Source organism: Parus major, chromosome 2, assembly GCF_001522545.3.
Source record: "Parus major isolate Abel chromosome 2, Parus_major1.1, whole genome shotgun sequence".
Taxonomy (NCBI): Eukaryota; Metazoa; Chordata; class Aves; order Passeriformes; family Paridae; genus Parus; species Parus major.
In genome coordinates this window covers 39,752,179-39,765,373 of record NC_031769.1, presented here as the reverse complement: position 1 = coordinate 39,765,373, position 13,195 = coordinate 39,752,179, and the positions used below count along the sequence as shown (strand labels likewise).

At 36.8% G+C, this 13,195-nt stretch overlaps 1 long non-coding RNA gene across 1 annotated transcript in view; it reads right to left on the bottom strand.

Annotated features, from left to right (window-relative positions):
* Nucleotides 1-13,195, bottom strand: part of LOC117243876 — a 113,801-nt gene that overhangs the window by 11,742 nt on the left and 88,864 nt on the right. The gene's annotated exons all lie outside the window — the stretch shown is intronic.

Genomic DNA, 13,195 nt, shown 5'->3' with positions numbered 1-13,195 from the left:
CTAAATAATTCTGCAGATTATTGACAATTCTGTAGTCCAAACTAGTGTGAAGGAGACAGAGGCGTCAACAAACAGACAAAAATAATATTAAGTTCATGAAACATTTAGTGAATCTGAAGGAATGGAGCAGCATGAGGTACACATGAGGCACTCCTGCTGAACATCTGACTATGAAAACCTTCTCTGGCTTTGGTCTGTACAGCATTCAAAACAATGGGACTACTCATGACCTCAAAGTAAACCATGAGTATAAGCAAACAGATCCCTGACAAAGTTTTGTTATAACTACTTCTTGAGTTAAACAAAGTTCTCTAGTGTGTCACTCTCAATTGTATGTAAAGATAATATCAGTCAAATGCTTCTATATATATTAAAACCCTTTTGCTATTAAGTATCAATGTGAATGCAAACAAGCAATCTCCCCATAACAGTATTTTTCCTTCAAACTATAAACCACTTCTTTTATTCTTAACAGCTAAAGATACAGGGCTGACCTGCTTTTGGCAAAACAACAAGTGTTTCAGATTGGCATATTATGCTCTATCAATTGATAAACCAAAATAACAACAACAAAATGCCAATTACTTACATTTTAGAAAGGTTACTGTCTTAAGAAAAACACAGGCAGGTCTGAAAGTAGCTTCAGTTTCCATGAAATTACACTGCTGGGAAAAATAAGCCCAACACACTACACACTGAGGGGCTCTAAGTGGAAAGCAGAGATCTTTTGAATCCTGTTGGAGGGTGCTCAAATAAGACAAGTCATTGAGTCTCAAGAGAGGAAATCCAGCTGAAGCTCCTCAGAGCCTGGCATGTGGAGCTGTACTTCTTCACTTAGCAAACACTGACAGCTAGGGGAATAAATCAGTGCAACTCAGCCTAAGCTATTTTTTTCCCCTAGTGCCCAACGGGATGAAGAAGATTCAGATCCTTCCTATTGAACTTCAACGTCATAAACTTGACAGGCAAACGGGGGGCAGAAACCTCTACTTTTGTATTTCTCCCTGATATAACCAGAGCCCCCTTTTTCATATTCCCAAATGTTTGTTAAATGTTAAAGTTCAGATTTTAAAATGTAAGTACAGAAGTCATGTCCAGGCTGCAAGAATCAGATGAGAAATGAACAGAGACTGGGCAGAAGAGAGAAGATGACCGCAAACCACAGAGCAGAAGGCTCTGAGGATAAACAGATACTGTCCTGGTACATTGTTCCCAGTTTGTATAAAACCTCTGCTTCTCAAGTCAAAGCCTTTCTAGAATTGATGACTGTATTTCCAAAGTCTGAAGATGAGTAGAATTTCTTATGACTCTGTAAGGACACTAGTCTAAAAATGCTAAAGAATTAACAGAAAATTAATACCCTAGAAAGTCCTTTAAAAGGTGTACTTTGAATCTCCTGTTTCTATGTCAGTAGATGGTCTCTGCAGTTTTGTGCTTAAAATATACATGTCAGGAAAATTTCCCATACAGTATATTCAGTCATATCTTTTGTTTCCTGACATGTATGGGTGCCATAACCTCATAGAAGAAACAGGAAAAAACAGTAATAATAATAATATTTGTACAGAAGCTTATATTAGTTACCCTCTTCTACCTGAACAGTTCAAAATGACTCGTGGAAATACTTTTTAAGATTGCCAAGAGATATTTTTGGAGGCACATTATTTGTTCAGTTTAAAATATATTTTAAAAGTTCCAATCACCTATAAGTAGCTTCCTGATTATTTAAGTGCAACTTTCAGTATCTAGTGAGCTGTTATATAGATACTAAGAGGGTAAGTTAATGAGTATAGATGTAAAAGAAAGGAATCTCAACTACTATATCTGGAATAAAAAGATGGTTTTTCACCTAAAAAGGAAAACTATTATTTGGAAGATCAAAAATCACCATTAACTCTGAATCAGGCTTCTTATGTGACTTAAACATTGCACAGCTCTTTCCTGGCCTCTGTAACAGACTTTACTGCTTCTTCTTTTGCAGCCTTTGGGAGAATGTGTGACATCTTTTGTCCATTCAAATTTTAACAACAAAGTCCCAAACCAATCACTAATCATCTAATCACTGAATCAAGTTTTTTGGTCAATTTTCACATCTATAGAGTATGAAAGTTTGTATGATCAAGAACAAACACAACAGAAGATGCAGAAAGGCCTCTAGTAATTCACATATATACATGTAAGTATAATTAAGTGGAAGAAACACAGGCAGAACAACACAGGATGTTCCCAACTTCGTTTAAATCTGATGGCAAACTAATTTTTTAATGAAGCTAAAAGCAGGAACATGAATTAGGTGGATTTAAGAAAGCTAAAGGGATACAAAAGCAAAGATGAGGAAAGTAAATTTGAGGACCTGAATCATAATAATAGAGCTTTGCTTCATCTCATTCAGCTATGTCTACATAGTCTACATATCTACATGAATACATCTGTGTCTATATTACATAAGGGGAAAATGTTGAAATTAAAAACACCTTGTTACAACATTTTGAACACTCTTTTAAGTTATATATTTTAAAAGAAATATCTAGAAACATTTATTTAGGAGGAAAGGGTAATTATCATTTTTTTAACCTTCTGCTACTAAGATTTTATGTAACATGAATGCACAAAGACACAGGAAAAAAAACCATTATAGTCTACAGCTTAAATATTGAAGGGAATCCAAATATATTTATGCCCCTATCTCCTGTAATTTTAGAAATTTCTGCTGTAGACTGCCATTATACCCATACTGTTTGCGGATAATGCTGTGAAATGGAATAGTCAGATTTAAATTGTTTGAATATTTGATGGCATTATCAACCTTTTAACAAAATTTAAAAGATCAAATGGACACTGAATAGATGCTAGTCACACCATAATTTGAGACTACTTATCTTTTTTACAGGTCTCTTTTACTTAGGCTATGATACAGGAAAATGCATATTTTCTACATTGACTTTCCTAATAAGAACTGTTAACTCAGATGAACTGATCCAATTGATAGAACATACACAAAGGGGTCTTTTGTTGTTGCCTAAAATTCTGATTTGAGTCAGAAACATTGTAACTCATGAAAAACTCTCTACAGAAAATATTGATTAATGCAAAACAATTTAATTAGTTGATGAAAAAACATTTTTTTTAAAATTTAAAGTTTAAAAATTTATATTTTAAGAAGCAGAAAATTTTACTCTAAAAATGTTAATATTTTCTACTATCCTCAAAGTCAAGACAAAATATGGAGGAATACAGATGCTATAAAAACAATAGAATTCAGATCTAGTAAGACAAATTTTAAGAAATTATTTGATGTCATGGATCTCACCTAGCTGACCAAAGAATAGCAAATTTGTAAGATGAAGCAGAAGATATAGTGTTTATCTGTCTCTTTAACATCAGAGCCATACAGTTTGAAAAGATTCTGATAACCATTCTTCTGCAAAAAATTTGATAACTTCAGAAAGTGTCATTCAGGCCCTGGATGTCAGTTTTGTTCTGGATGCCAAGGTCCCAGTGCACCAAGAACTGTAAGCATATACACAGCTGTAAGCACAGGAAGAAGTCTACAGGAGCTCAGAGGATTTGTTACAGTACTAGAATCATAGAAAAGATTTTCATTTGAAAGACTTAAATATCTAACGGAATTGATCCTGTGCTGAAGATAAAAACTTTATTTCTCTGCAAGAACAAAAAAGATGGAGGCTTCGATAGGAAAGAGGGGACTTTGTTGTTTATTTTAAAAGGATATAAATCTTCATGATGCAGGCTATACAAGAAAGCTAGAAAGATTAATACTCTCTAGGCAGGATATTCTACTCTTATTATGCACAGTATATCTTGCACCTTGTTCTGAAGCATTTAGCAATGGCTCATGGAACAAGAGATGTTTAATGGTCTGATAAGGCCTTGCTGCATCGATCACTGTGATACAGCAATCAAAACCAGAGGGTGCATATGGCCCCATTTGATCTTTACATGAGAATTTCACTATGCTAATCTCTAAAACATACCACTAGATTATGCATTTCCCTCCCTTGTGCTTTTCTTTGCTTGAAAATAAATAAATGAATCAATACCGCTATGATGCAAAATTTCTGAACTTAAGGGAAGTCAATAGTGTTTGTAGGTTCTTGGCAGAATGCTACCTCTGTAGTAACAGAGTTGCAAATTGCAAGGAGCCCTATTGACCTTCTTCTTTTAATAAACTCATTTTTGGAAAAAACACACACATTCGTTGTGTCTCTTACTTCCTGGAGGAAATATTGGTGCAGCTGGGGTCTGGAAACAGAAGACTCAACAACAGGAACAAATGACTGAAATATTTCATTGTCTTGCTTCTTCCTTCAGTATTCTTCCTACTTCTAGTCACTTTCTATTAGGGCTAATTTTTTTCAAAATTACTGTATACTGTAAGTTTTTTAAAAAACCCACATTTCTTCATGAAAAAAAGATGACAGGACAGAAAGAATTGGCTGTATAATCTGTATTTATACACATTTGACTAGAGTAGCTCATGAATTTGCAGAAAAAGTAAATAAGCAACTAGCATCTAGATTTTCAATTATCACCAGCTTCAGATTATTCCTGGGTATCCAATTCATTGTCCTCATGACTCTTCCATTCCTCTCTTATTTCCATACACTTCTTGTGAAATTTTTTCACTTCTCTCTCTTTAGATATTGTTAGCAGTTTATAGTTGGGTCAATATATGTAGAATCCTCACCTGGTAATTTGAATCCTCATAATCTGACTCTCAGAAAACAAACAACAATTTGAAGTACAGGACTAAATGGGCAATAAAAGAATTTGAAGTTTATAATGGCCAACAAAGCTTCAGTACCCTGAAGAATGTCTGACATGAAATAATCTACTATTATTAATTGCTTCTGATAAGAAGCACAGGCATCTCCACTGATTTTAAGAGTTGATATAAACTTTGCTGGTTTTTACTTACCTTTTTTTCCTCTTCAGGGTTCACTGAATTATGCTGAGATTGATACCCATGAAGTTATAACATTCTTAAGAGAGATAGTGGACTTTTTACTAAAACTTCAATGTATAGGTTGAAGAGCAGTTTCTCTAAGGCAGACTTTGAGTTTTAATAGTAATAAATTATTGTTACTGATATTAAATATTATTAAATTCAAAGCAAAACAGTCATAAGCCTGTCCCAGTTGGACTGATCACAGATGTTAGCTGGGAAATGAGAATTTTTGCTGAAGTCCCAGATGGAGCAGCTGCAACATAAAGTGTTTTAAAGAGAACTTTTCAAGAGAAAGATATTTGCATGTTCTTGTAAGCACACTCTATTAACATCTTATATGAGTTTAGTATATTCTAAGTAAAAGATCTCTTACGGCAATTTGGCAAATGGAAGCCCCCAGGGGTAGCCCTCTTTCCACTTAGTAATTGACAACTTTCCCAATGAATGCACAATCCAGGTTTTTACCTCTTATCAGTACAATTTAAAATCAACAAAGAGCAATTAGTTTGTTTTCAAGTACCCACAAAGAAAAAGGTGATAATCTGAAAAAAAAAATCGACAGATGACTAAATATGGGTGAAATTTTGAAAATTGCAAAGAACCAGCTGGGAAAACTTCCACACAGACTTGGTTATGCAAAGAGAGAAACTGTACTTGCTTATTGATATCTACAAATAACATTAGGCAATGCTGCACAATCACGGGACACTCCACCTAATATTAACTATTCCATAGATAAAAACCACTATAGGTCACTATGAAAAACAGCAGGTATCTTCTATTGAATTTTTTCTTCCTTCTGACCTGAAAAAAGGTCAGAAAAGGGCTGAGTCATTCTGAGTGTATTATCAACAAAACACGAGCTTCTGCTTTTTAATTAATGTTACCCCAAACTAGGAGGAGGTGAAACAGAAGACCTACCTTTTTACTTTTTCTTCCAAAGGGGTACAATGAAACATCAGTCTGACACCAGCAGATGCTAAATCAATTCTTTTTTTCCTACTATATCTAAGAGAGAAGGTTGTTTCTGGAGGACACAGTTCAGTTGCTAAATTAATATTCTCACCGTATTTCCACATTTCTACCCCAGAATGAGAAAGGTCAGATCACGTGGAGACAGATCTGGGAGGTGGGGAGAGCCTAGCCCTGAAAGAACAGTTAGGAGAGCTATAGGCATGTTGTGTAGTGCAGAAAGTGGAAAGATCATGCAATGAAGCACTTTGACTTCTTGCCAGGTATACCCCGTGAAATGAATTTCAAAATAAAGTTTAGATTACAGACGGCTTTTCCAAGCCATTGCTGGCAGGAGCACAACTGTGGAAAAGCTGTGACACCAGCAATTAGGGATAGAAGAACCTGCTATATTAAGGGAAACTTGTCAAGCAGAACTTAAAATATCTAAATATTTCTCCTAAATATTCGCCAAAAGAAGAAACAGAAATTGCTTTGGCTCTGCTTGCCTATAAATTTGCACCTTCTGGATTTATTTTTTTTTTTTTTTAAATATTCACAGATACTAGTTCAGAACGTCTATAAACATAATACTAATTCACATCTAAAAGCATCAGGAACAGGGAGGCTAAAGATAGAATTCTTTTAAAATATAGCATGTGGTATGCCAGCCACACAGTCCTATGAATTTCATGTTTGTCCTATCTGTCCAAGAAAAACACACTGTGAGCATCTAAGCAAAGATCCCTCACTTAATGTTTGCAAGGAATCCAGCAGAAAGAGTATTTGCTGAAACAATTAAGTTGAAGAAAGCATACACATATAACGAGTGGCAAAAAAGGCAAGGTGCTTAAGTCCTGTCTTAAATCATCCTTATTATTAACCATTCATGGGGAGAAAATCCAAACTAGTAATTATAATTTTAAAACCTCATGTAGTGTCTGCACAAATGCTAGCAGTGCCATCAGAAATGACCACTGCAATGAAAAGTCATATGACTTTTCTGGAAAACTCTGAAAATTGTGAAGAAAAGATGCACTGAATAAAGGATTTCCTAGTACTTAATAGAAAATTATAATTTTTTCGTAAATGTGGATCATTCACCAGCTAATGATCCTTTTTTTTAAAGTAGGGCAGAAACTATAGTTTATATAGTCTCTATATATATAGTCTCTAGCACTCAACACCAGGGACAAAAATTATTTGGTACCCTTTAACTCACAACAGAAGATACAGAAGGCGTTAAACGTAAATGCAAACAACTGGGCTGGTTCCTGTTTCCACAGGGTGAATAAAAAATTGCCATTGTGGCACTATTTCAGGAAGGATTTATTTCTAAAAATATCATCCTAATGTACAGTACCCCTTTAATGGCTCCACCAAGCTGCTTGTCACTGTCCCCATCTCCTTAGTCAGGTCTTCTAGAATAAGGAATTGGAAGAAAAGATGTCCAAACAACGCTCCAGAAAACATGAGGTTAAAATCACATAGTTCCAGTTTGCTGTAGGAACCGTTTCAGCTCTCAGCAAATCTCACAGCACACAGACTTTGCCTTTAACTTCTCCTGCTGGGTCTAGCTAAGGATTGAGCCCCATAGCTGAATTTTGAGTATCCTTAAAGTTTGTGGATCACAAATTGTAACAGATGTCCCTGCTGTGCAGGGAGTTTTGTTTAAAGGTCCATCTGCCTGCAGACTGAAATCTGGGATTCTTTGTTCACATCCTGTAAACCAGATCTTTCAGGCCACTCACCATAAAAACACAGAGATTTTTCTGAGGGGTATGAAAGATCAATACATTGCATACGTTTGTTCCTCTAAAAAAGAGGAATAGCTTGAGACCAACTCAGCGTTTGGCAGGACAATCTTATTCATGGTAATGTTGCCTCCACAGAATTGGCTGCCTGCTGCTGGAAGGAAATGGATATATGCACCTATGGCTTTTTTCTTTAAACCTCACGTAAGACTGAGTGCTCTACACATCTTGGAATGTGGCAAGGGAAGGAGTCACCTCAGCATGGCTAGATGGAGAATTCGGGCCAGGGAGTGGAACACAGGGTTCAGAATGTGGTCATTTAGAGAGAAAGGCAAAGAGACTACAGCCTTGGTATATTTAGCAAAAATATATAAATGTTTCTAAAATCTGAGCAAAAGAAGATAGCAATGATGAAATGACATGAAATCAGAATGGAAGAGAAGCGAGAGATTATGAAGGAATGAAAATACAGACATGAGAAGAGAAAATAGCAGAAAGGGTGCAAGTGGAAAGAGAAGGAAAAAGTATTTACTATGCAATTAGATTTCATGCAGAGATGCACTCAATTCCTTCCTCTGTCCAGCTTACAATACCACTTTTCAGTAGAAATTCTCCACACTCCCCTCAGCACACGAAGGGGAGGGCTGGTGGGGGAAGGGCTTCTTCCTGCTCATCAGACTCCACTGCTCCTTTCCAGGTTCTCCCATTAGATCAGTACATTTTGGGTTTTGGATGAGAAACTCGCAGGGGTGAATAAGATACTTGCATTTGAGCAGAGCCAACCCCAACCTAGAGGTTTTCTGAGCAGGCATTCACAATACTTTTGGGACAAGAGGCTCCAGTTTCCTTCCTTGCCTTCCCCAGCTCATTTTCAGCCCAGTAGTTTTATGTTTCTTTACAGAAGTAGCACCTCACTTGTCTGCACATTCTCCAATCACCACCAGCATCCAGTGGGCCTGTTTCCCTCCTGTTCATCTCCTAAGAGCATGAGGTTATCTCCTACTCATAGTTTTAATTATCTTTTTCTCAGTTCCTCTCTTTGGCGGCCAACAGACAGGCCCACAAGCTTGAGAAATGACAGCCAAGAAATAGTTCTAGTTTTCCAAACAGTCTCAAGTGTTGTCTTTGCTTAGGTCAGACCTTCCTAAATAAGTCTTTATTGGCCTTCCTTTGACTTCTCTACCAAGTCATGCAGAACTTCTTTGCAGCTAGCTTCCTTCCCCCTGGACAAAACCTGCATATGCCGTTGTGTCCAACACGGGCATGCCACTCTGTTTTTCTGCCCTGTCCAAGCTCAGATATTACATGCCCACAGATATGAAGCCTTGAACTGAGTACAGCATTTTCACAAAATTGACCAGAATTCACAGGTTACGACAAGGTTTTCGCTTGCTTGAAACTAGTTGCAAAGTCTTCTTGTATCTTCAATTCTTTGCTATTTTAGGACATCGCGTTTTTGCCTCTACTTAACAGCCAAAGGAAGTAAAAGAGTGCATCTTCCAGCAATTTCAGAAAACACTCAGCAGCAGGAAATATATTTTTTCAGACACTTACAGTAAATCTTTGCCATTGTTTTAGAATCTGGCATCCTGTTCATCAGTTTAGAGGTAATCTGTTAGAGAACCCAGAAAACAAACACTATTACACACCTGTAAAGCTGAGTAATGCTATTCATCAGCACAGGATTTTATTTTTTTTTAGATACATTTATATATTGAAACCTAAGAATGAATTCTTTTTGCATTTACATCTTTGTAAAGGTAGTTGGTACTGGTCATAAAAACCACAATGTGTTTTCTCCTGTAAAAATAGCACAGGTTCAATATTTTCTGCATAAAGTATTACTTTGTTTTTATGGAATACCTTTATATTTTGTCAGAAATCAGATGGCCATGTTCTTTTATTATTAGCAGAATTAGAGAGACAGGTCAAGTCTTCAGCATGGCATTCCTAGTTTTTCATGTACCAGTGAAATGTTCTGTATCTCCTTTTCAGGTTTATTCTGTCATTTTGTCAGTTTTCTGCATTGTCCTCTTGTTCATATTTGAAAGACTTGGAAGTTTTCTAAATTCTATTAAATGTATCCTTTTGTCACACTGGACAATTCAATCTTTACTCTTCACATTAGATTCCTGTGTATAGTGGTCCCAAGTTGTTACAAAACTTCTTACATGGCCCCATCAGTGGCAGACATTTACTTTTCTCCTTCAAGAATCTATTTAAACTATTTCCTTTTAACTCCTGTTGTTTCACCAACAAGTTCTTTCACTGCCTATCTGTGACTGCACCTCCTAAACTGACAGTCAAATTTGGCTTAGAGAATTTTTAATGGATATTCTGTCCTACTGATAGCTAGACAGAAGTTCATCCCTCCTTTCAAGGAAAAAATCCTCAGGCAGTGCAACTTTTAATTGTTTCCACAGTCATTCAGCATGTTCAAGATCCAAAAGTTGTCATACAGCTCCATTTCCCATTTACAGGCTTGCTGAAATAGGGTGAGATTTTCAAGTAAGGAATTTTTTTCCCCCAAAAATAGAATATGCACACAAAAGGAGACAAAGAGAATGCATGCTGAAGATGAAAAAAGAATTTGCTCCACTCCACTAGAAGAAACCAATAAATGCTTTTACAACAACAGTGAAAAGCTAACTGGGGTCTGAACTTGCTCTCACTAATGTCAGTAACAGTTTGATTCAATGGGAGCAAAGTAAATCCCATTAGAGCCTTTTAGAAAAAAATCCTAATAAAAGCAGACACTACAAAGTAAAGGCCCTGCTCAGGCCTCGCTTACACCACAGCCATTGTACAGCCAAACCATCATATTTGGTGTCGGCATTCAAAGCTGGAGCTTTTCAGTCCTACGCTTGCCACGTAACAGAAAGCCCAAAGGAGATGCTGCTCCAAAGTGAGAATTTCAAGTCTCCCATGGCTGTGGATTTAACACACTATTGTTAGATTTATATAAGATCTGTCTGGGTCTCAGTTGTGCATTCCCTGACACTCACACTGCCTGATTTATGCTGTCTTATTTGGCTGGTAACAGAATCAAATTGCTGACTGGTTTTGAATGAAGGCAATTAGGGTGCTTGATTGGTTTTGTAATTTGGAGAACACTACTCCAGAGTATAAGTCAATTGTGTAGAACTATCCAGGTCTTTAATCACTGGTTTCCCTGTGCAAAGAGCAGATACTTTACATCATCTGAAATTTATACCACCTATAATCAATTCCATTCTCCCCATTATCCCCCCTTATTGCTTCTTCCCCGACCCTGCACCTGGCAAAAGCATTACATTTTACTGGAGAAAAAGTTAACTATAATGTGGCCAATTACTTCAAAGATATATCTGAATTTTATTTACAGGGTCAACCATGTATGGGGGTAACTATCTTTACAGAGAATCTGACAGCTGCTGTGACATAGTGGTCCAACACTTCCCATTAGAAATCTGTTGGGAAGAACTTGTTTAAATTTGAGTTAGGATATACAAGAGACTTGCAAATCCTAGAAAGCAACATCATCAACAAAGACAACAATTTTACATAAATCTCTTGGGTTTCCCCAAAAGACTGGAAATTCTCTATTCAAAGAGTTTTCTTCCTGAATGGATAATAAGATCTTCAGGTTCAACACACAGGAATCAAGCCAAGCACAGGACAAGAAATCATATATAATTTGTCGATGTATAATGTATAATGTAAGTGTACATTTACAGGATAAAAAAGGAAAGAAAAACTCTGAAGATTTACATGATATTCCAGGCAATATCTTCTATTCCCTCATCACAATCTGCACTCCTGACATTTATTCAGAATAAGGCTGTGTTCTGCACAGTGGCTTTCAGATCACTAAGTCCCAAACCTTTGGGCCAATGCTCTGCTGAAAGTCTCTGCCACTGATCACTGATCACCACAGAACTATTCCAAACATTTACCTGAAGTGTCAGTTCATCTTACACAATGCTGTAAGCAGATGTGAAACACTGAATTTCACTTCTCAGCAAGGTTGCATAAGAAATAATATTTGCTTTGTTGAAGGATCCCACAAAACCCCTGGTGAGCTCAGAAGATGTGAGGCAACTTCAAGGGCATATTATGCCCTAATTTTATACTACTCATTGAAAGACCTTGCTATAGTTGAACCCTGAAGCCCCATGCAAACTGACCACCACTGACAATTCACAGTTTAGAGAGGCAAAAGTTTTATTAGTAGGTAATTAAGTAACTAATTAAGTTTTATTAGTAGTTAATAACATGTAGGGTTATGTACCTTTGTACAAATTCCCTGCATACATCCTTAATTTATTGTGGTCCTGAAAGTTGTCAGATTTTAATAAAATCTGCCAAATAGAAGCAAATTCTGGTTCCCACTCTCAAGTAAATTGCAAATCTTACTGGTTATGAGGCAATAATGAAACCATGTCAAAAGGTTTGTATAGCATGGAGTAGATGATGTTAGTTAGCCGCATTTAATATTAGTCAGAGTAAGCAAATTTTATTGCAATTGAAATGATCCTATTCCACGGAATAAAATATACAGGAAAGAAGAAGAGCTGTTTTGTTTCATCACTTACAAGCAACAAGGAATAACTGAAAATTCATTATCACCCTTTGGTACTATAAGCAGCTATGCTATCGCTGTGCAATTTAAATATCCAACCATCCCATTCCACCCCATCAGAACACTACTCATGGTATGTTCAAGAAGAGTGATAAATTTGAACTTGACTAACTTTAATGTAGCTGCTCACCTAATAACATTCACATGCAACACTATACACACAGAAGCATTTATTTAGACAAAAATTGGTTTTACTACTGCAACCATTGTGAATATATTAGCACATATTTGTAATAATCCCTAGAAGCATTCTGGGTAAATCCCCACAAACTGGACAGATGCTTTGATGGAGTTTCCCCTCCTAGATGATCATGTTCATTGAGACAAGTGAGGAACCACATCTCTGCCAAGCTCCTCAGACCACTATTCACACCTGCGTGACATTACTGGTAGTGCCTGGACTCAGCATTTCAGATTAATTTTTATCTTAAAAAAACTCTCAAAACTGATTTAAATACTTTGTTGTGCTTAACACATTGACCTGAAAAAAAAAGTGCTTACAGTCCCAACCTAGGCTTCCTGGGGCCAGCAGCCATGGGCAGAAGGTGACACTTCTTCCAAGGACAGAGGCACAAACAGGTAAAAGTCAGGGACCTGGTTGCAGTGTATCAGCCCTCTATGAGAAACTATTTCTCCTCGTGAGTTCACGATGCAAACCTGAAGGGACACACAGCATATTTGTGACTGAAGGTGCATGTCTACAACAATTTTGCTGCCTTCCTATAGATAGAGAGTAAACATGGGAACTCAGATTCTTGGCTAGAAAAACAAAGTAAAAACAAATACAACAAATACTGTTTCAGGGTCATGAATTAATTCATGTCTTCAGCAACTCACATCAGGGTCCAGCAGTGAAGCAAAGGAAGTCACAGAACCTTCCAGTGAGCCCTCCCTCCCCCC